Below are 7183 nucleotides of genomic sequence, written 5' to 3'. Positions count from 1 at the left end.
TTTTCACATTTTTTCAGGCTCTTTATATTTTTGAACACCGCTTCATGCTCCTCCTTTTTTCAGACCGTTTCATGCTCCTCATGGATTTCACACCGTTTGAAGCTCTTCTTATTTTTCACACCTTTTCAGCCTCTTCATGTTTTTGAACACCTTTTCATGCTCCTCCTATTTTTCAGACCGTTTCAGGCTCCTCATATTTTTGACAATTTTTGAAGCTCCCCATATTGTTCACACCTTTTGAAGCTCTTCATATTTTTCACACGTTTTCAGGCTCTTCATGTTTTTCAACCCAGCTTCATGCTCCTCCTATTTTTCAGACCGTTTCATGCTCCTTGTATATTTGAGACCGTTTGAAGCTCTTCATATATTTCACAAATTTTCAGGCTCTTCATGTTTTTGAACACCGCATCATGTTCCTCCTATTTTTCCGACCGTTTCATGCTCCTCATATTTTTGATACCTATTGAAGCTCTTCATATTTTTCACACCTTTTCAGGCTCTTCATGTTTTTGAACACAGCTTCGTGCTCCTCCTATTTTTAGATCGTTTCATGATACTCATATTTTTGACACCTTTTGAAGCTCTTCATATTTTTCACACTTTTTCAAGCTGTTTATAGTTTTCAACACCGCTGCATGATTCTCCTATTTTTCAGACCGTTTCATGCTCCTCATATTTTTGACACTTTTTGAAGCTCTTCATATTTTTCACACCTTTTCAGTCTCTTCATGTTTTTCAACACCACTTCATGCTCCTCCTATTTTCCAAACCGTTTCATGCTCATCTCATTTTTGACACCTTTTGAAGTGCTTCATATTTTTCACACCTTTGAAGCTCTTCATCTTTTTGACACGTTTTCAGGCTCTTCATGTTTTTCAATACCGCTACATATTAATCCTATTTTTCCAACCGTTTCATGCTCCTCATATTTTGACACCTTTAGAAGCTCTTCATATTTTTCACACATTTTCATTCTCTTCATATTTTTGAACACCGTTTCATGCTCCTCCTATTTTTCAAACTTTCAGGCTCCTCATATTTGTCACACCTTTTGAAGCTCTTCATATTTTTCACACCTTTTCAGGCTCTTCATGTTTTTCAACACCGCTTCATGCTCCTCCTATATATCAGATAGTTTCATGCTCCTCATATATTTGACATGTTTTGAAGCCCTTCATATTTTTCACACATTTTCAGGCTCTTCTTGATTTTGAACACCACTTCATCCTTCTCCAATTTTTCAGACCGTTTCATGCTCCTCATATATTTTACACCTTTTGTAGCTCTTCATATTTTTCACAGCTTTTCAGACTCTTCATGTTTTTCAACAACGTTTGATGCTCCTCCTATTTCAGACCATTTCATGCTCCTCATATTTTTGACACATTTTGAAGCTCTTCATATTTTTCACATCTTTTCAGGCTCTTCATGTTTTTCAACACCCATTCATTCTCCTCCTATTTTTCAGATCATTTCATGCTCCACATATTCTTCACACCTTTTGAAGCTAATCATTTTTTTCACACCTTTTCAGGATTTTCATGTTTTGAACACCGTTTCATGCTCCTCATAATTTTGACACCTTTTGAAGCTCCTCATATTTTTCACACCTTTTGAAGCTCTTCATATTTTTCATACCTTTTCAGGCTCTTCATGTTTTTCAACACCGCTTCATGCTCCTCCTATTTTCAGACCGTTTCATTCTCCTCCTCTTTTTCAGACCGTTTCATGCTACTCATATTTTTGACACCTTTTGAAGCTCTTCATATTTTTCACACCTTTTCACACTCTTCATGTTTCTCAACACCGCTTCACGCTCCTCCTATTTTTCAGACTGTTTCATGCAACGCTTATTATTGACACCTTTTGAAACTCTTTATATTTGTCACACCTTTTCAGGCTCTTCATGTTTTTCAACACCGCGTCATTCTCTTCTTATTTTTCAGACCGTTTCATGCTCCTCTTATTTTTCAGACCGTTTCATGCTCCTCATAATTTTGACACGTTTTGAGTCTCTTCATATGTTTCACACCTTTTCAGGCTCTTCATGTTTTTTAACACCGCTTCAGGCTCCTTCTATTTTCAGACTGTTTCATGCTCCTCATGTTTTTGAGACGTTTTGAAGCTCTTCATATTTTTCACACCTTTTCAGGATTTTCATGTTTTTGAACACAGTTTCATTCTCCTCGTATTTTTCACACATTTTCATGCTCTTCATATTATTCACACCTTTTCAGGCTCTTCATGTTTTTGAACACCGTTTCATGCTCCTCCTATTTTTCAGACCGTTTCATGCTCCTCATATTTTTGACACCTTTTGAAGCTCTTCATATTTTTCACACCTTTTCAGGCTCTTCATGTTTTTGAACACAGTTTCATGCTCCGCATATTTTTCACACATTTTCATGCTCTTCATCTTTTTCACACCTTTTCAGGCTCTTCATATTTTTCAACACCTCTTCATGCTCCTCCTATATTTCAGACGGTTTCATGCTCCTCATATTTTGACGCATTTTGAAGCTCTTCATATTTTTCACACCTTTTCAGGCTCTTCATGTTTTTGAACACCGCTTAATGCTCCTCCTATTTTTCAGATTGTTTCATGCTCCTCATATTTTTGACACCTTTGAAGCTCTTCATATTTTTGACACCCTTTCCGGCTCTTCATGTTCTTCATCACCGTTTCATGCTCCTCCTATATTTCAAACTGTTTCAGGCTCCTCATATTTTTCACACCTTTTGAAGCTCTTCATATTTTTCACACCTTTTCAGGCTCTTCATGTTTTTCAACACCGCTTCATGCTCCTCTTATATATCAGATAGTTTCATGCTCCTCATATATTTGACATGTTTTGAAGCCCTTCATATTTTTCACACATTTTCAGGCTCTTCTTGATTTTGAACACCACTTCATCCTTCTCCAATTTTTCAGACCGTTTCATGCTCCTCATTTATTTCACACCTTTTGAAGCTCTTCATATTTTTCAAACATTTTCAGGCTCTTCATGTTTTTTAACACCGCTTCATGCTCCTCTCATTTTTCAGACCGTTTCATGCTCCTCACATTGTTGACACCTTTTGAAGCTCTTTATATTTTTCACACTTTTTAGGCTCTTCAGGTGTTTCAACACCGCTTCATGATCCTCCTATTTTTCAGACCGTTTCATGTTCCTCATATTTTTGACACATTTTGAAGCTCGTCGTATTTTTCACACGTTTTCAGGCTCTTCATATTTTTCAACACCACTTCATGCTCCTCCTATTTTTCAGAGCGTTTCATGCTCCTCATATTTTTGACAGGTTTTGAGGCTCTTCATATTTTTCACACATTTTCAGGCTCCTCATGTTTTTCAACACCGTTTCATGCTCCTCCTATTTTTCAGACCGTTTCATGCTCCTCATATTTTTGACACCTTTTGAAACACTTCATGTTTTTCACACATTTTCAGACTCTTCATGTTTTTGAACAGCGCTTCTTGCTCCTCCTATTTTTCAGTCTGTTTCATGCTCCTCATATTTTTGACACCTTTTGAAGCTCTTCATATTTTTCACACCTTTTCAGGCTCTTCATGTTTTTGAACACCGCTTCATGCTCCTCCTATTTTTCAGACCGTTTCATGCTCCTCATATATTTCACACCTTTTGAAGCTCTTCATGTTTTCACACCTTTTGAAGCTCTTCATATTTTTCACACGTTTTCAGGCTCTTCAGTTTTTCAACACCGCTTCATGCTCCTCCTATTTTTCAGATCGTTTCATGCTCCTCATATTTTTGACACTTTTTGAAGCTCTTCATATATTTCACACCTTTTCAGGCTCTTCATATTTTTCAACACCACTTCATGCCCCTCCTATTTTCAGACAGTTTCATGTTCATCTCATTTTTGAGAGCTTTTGAAGCTCTTCATATTTTTCACATCTTTTGAACCTCATCATATATTTCACACTCCTCAGGCTCTTCATGTTTTACAACACCACTTCATGCTCCTCCTATTTTTCAATCCGTTTCAGGATCATCTCATTTTTGACCCCTTTTCAAGCTCTTCATATTTTTCACACCTTTTGAAGCTCTTCATATTTTTCACAGCTTTTCAGGCTCCTCATGTTTTTGAACACCGTTTCATGCTCCTCCTATTTTTCAGACCGTTTCATGCTCCTCATATATTTCACACCTTTTGAAGCTCTTCATATTTTTCACACCTTTTCAGTCACTTCATGTTTTTGAACACCGTTTAATGCTCCTCCTCTTTTTCAGACCGTTTCGTGCTCCTCATATATTTGGCACCTTTTGAAGCTCTACATATTTTTCACACCTTTTCAGGGTCCTCATATTTTTCCACACCGCTTCATGTTCGTCCTATTTTTCAGATCGTTTCATGCTCCTCCTGTATTTCACACCTTCGAAGCTCTTCACATTTTTCACACCTTTTCAGGCTCTTTATATTTTTGAATACCGCTTCATGCTCCTCCTATTTTTCAGAACGTTTCATGCTCCTCATTTATTTCACACCGTTTGAAGCTCTTCATATGTTTCACACCTTTTCAGGCTCTTCAAGTTTTTGAACACCATTTCATGCTGCTCCTATTTTTCAGACCGTTTCATGCTCCTCATATTTTGACACCTTTAGAAGCTCTTCATATTTTTCACACTTTTCAGGCTGTTCATGTTTTTCAAAACTACTTCATGCTCCTCTTATATTTCAGACCGTTTCATGCTCCTCATATTTTTGACAATTTTTGAAGCTCTTCATCTTTTTCACACCTTTTCTTGCTCTTCATGTTTTTCAACACCACTTCATGTTCCTCCTATTTTTCAGACCGTTTCATGCTCCTCATATTTTTCACACCTTTTGAAGCTCTTCATATATTTCACACTTTTTCATTTTCTTCATGTTTTTGAACAATGCTTCATGCTCCTCCTATTTTTCAGACCTTTTCATGCTCTTCCTATTTTTCAGACCGTTTCATACTCCTCATATTTTTGACACCTTTTGAATCTCTTCATATATTTCACACTTTTTCAGGCTCTTCATGTTTTTCAACACACTTCATGCTCCTCCTGTTTTTTAGACCGTTTCATGCTCATCTCATTTATGACACCTTTTGAACCTCTTCATATTTTTCACACCTTTTGAAGCTCTTCATATTTTTCATACCTTTTCAGGCTCTTCATGTTTTTCAACACCGCTTCATGCTCCTCCTATTTTCAGACCGTTTCATTCTCCTCCTCTTTTTCAGACCGTTTCATGCTACTCATATTTTTGACACCTTTTGAAGCTCTTCATATTTTTCACACCTTTTCACGCTCTTCATGTATTTCAACACCGCTTCATGCTCCTCCTATTTTTCAGAGTGTTTCATGAAACGCTTATTATTGACACCTTTTGAAACTCTTTATATTTGTCACACCTTTTCAGGCTCTTAATGTTTTTCAACACCGCGTCATTCTCTCCTTATTTTTCAGCCCGTTTCATGCTCCTCTTATTTTTCAGACCGTTTCATGCTCCTCATAATTTTGACACGTTTTGAGGCTCTTCATATATTTCACACCGTTTCAGGCTCTTCATGTTTTTCAACACCGCTTCATGCTCCTCCTATTTTCAGACCGTTTCATTCTCCTCCTCTTTTTCAGACCGTTTCATGCTACTCATATTTTTGACACCTTTTGAAGCTCTTCATATTTTTCACACCTTTTCAGGCTTTTCATGTTTTTCAACACCGCTTCACGCTCCTCCTATTTTTCAGACTGTTTCATGCAACGCTTATTATTGACACCTTTTGAAACTCTTTATATTTGTCACACCTTTTCAGGCTCTTCATGTTTTTCAACACCGCGTCATTCTCTTCTTATTTTTCAGACCGTTTCATGCTCCTCTTATTTTTCAGACCGTTTCATGCTCCTCATAATTTTGACACGTTTTGAGGCTCTTCATATGTTTCACACCTTTTCAGGCTCTTCATGTTTTTGAACACCGTTTCATGCTTCTCCTATTTTTCAGACCGTTTCATGCTCATCTCATTTTTGACACTTTTGAAGCTCTTCATATTTTTCACACCTTGTGAAGCTCTTCATATTTTTCACACATTTTCAGGCCCTTTCTGTTTTTCAAAACTGCATCATGCTCCTCCTATTTTTCAGACCGCTTCATGCTCCTCATGTATTTCACACCTTGTGAAGCTCTTCATATTTTCACACCTTTTCAGGCTCTTCATGTTTTTGAACACCACTTCATGCTGCTCCTATTTTTCAGACAGTTTCAAGCTCCTCATATTTTTGACATCTTTTGAAGCTCTTCATATTTTTCACACCTTTTCAGGCTCTTCATGTTTTTGAACACCGCTTCATGCTCCTCCTATTTTTCAGACCGTTTCATGCTCCTCATATATTTCACACCTTTTGAAGCTCTTCATATTTTCACACCTTTTGAAGCTCTTCATATTTTTCACACGTTTTCAGGCTCTTCAGTTTTTCAACACCGCTTCATGCTCCTCCTATATTTCAGATCGTTTCATGCTCGTCATATTTTTGACACTTTTTGAAGCTCTTCATATATTTCACACCTTTTCAGGCTCTTCATATTTTTCAACACCACTTCATGCCCCTCCTATTTTCAGACAGTTTCATGTTCATCTCATTTTTGACAGATTTTGAAGCTCTTCATATTTTTCACACCTTTTGAACCTCATCATATATTTCACACTCCTCAGGCACTTCATGTTTTACAACACCACTTCAGGCTCCTCCTATTTTTCAAACCGTTTCAGGATCATCTCATTTTTGACCCCTTTTCAAGCTCTTCATATTTTTCACACCTTTTGAAGCTCTTCATATATTTCACAGCTTTTCAGGCTCTTCATGTTTTTGAACACCGTTTCATGCTCCTCCTGTTTTTCAGACCGTTTCATGCTCCTCATATTTTTGACACCTTTTGAAGCTCTTCATATTTTTCACACATTTTCAGGCTTTTCATGTGTTTGAACACCGCTTCATGCTCCTCCTATTTTTCAGACCGTTTCATGCTCCTCATATATTTCACACCTTTTGAAGCTCTTCATATTTTTCACACCTTTTCAGGCACTTCATGTTTTTGAACACCGTTTAATGCTCCTCCTCTTTTTCAGACCGTTTCATGCTCCTCATATATTTGGCACCTTTTGAAGCTCTACATATTTTTCACACATTT

This window comes from Dama dama, unplaced genomic scaffold, assembly GCF_033118175.1.
Source record: "Dama dama isolate Ldn47 unplaced genomic scaffold, ASM3311817v1 ptg000096l, whole genome shotgun sequence".
NCBI lineage: Eukaryota > Metazoa > Chordata > Mammalia > Artiodactyla > Cervidae > Dama > Dama dama.
The sequence above is the reverse complement of the archived record's forward strand: the minus strand, read 5'-3'. Positions refer to the sequence as shown.